Source organism: Populus euphratica, unplaced genomic scaffold (genome assembly GCF_000495115.2).
Source record: "Populus euphratica unplaced genomic scaffold, PopEup_1.0 scaffold1386.1, whole genome shotgun sequence".
NCBI classification, from domain to species: Eukaryota; Viridiplantae; Streptophyta; class Magnoliopsida; order Malpighiales; family Salicaceae; genus Populus; species Populus euphratica.
Genome location: NW_011501236.1, coordinates 37824 through 38245, shown reverse-complemented (window position 1 = coordinate 38245; position 422 = coordinate 37824).

The window sequence follows — 422 nt, the reverse complement described above, 5'->3', positions numbered from 1 at the left end:
TCTTAGAAAGCTGAGATAATTTCCTAAAACTTTCATGATTTAAGTCTGTTCGAATTCTGACGTTAGTAATGACATGTTTAGCAGACAAGAAGATAAGGATTAATCATAGAAGAAGAACCAACAAACCCTAGAACGCTCCTTCAAATAATGGAAATAAAAGAAGAGAAAAGAAAGCATACCTAAATCAGCAGAGAATAATAGTTGGGTTATTGAGACTTTAGATGGGGCTTTTACAGAATTCTGTGGACAACCTCTCCGGCTGTGTTGACACCGAGAAGAAGAGAAGAGAAGACTTCCAATATTGATGTTCTTATATTGTTTATTTATGTTTCTTTTTTTCATTATATTTAACTAAGTTTATTATGTCAATGTGAAAAGGTTATACTAATAGTGTAAGAATAAGTATAATGTAAACTCAACAT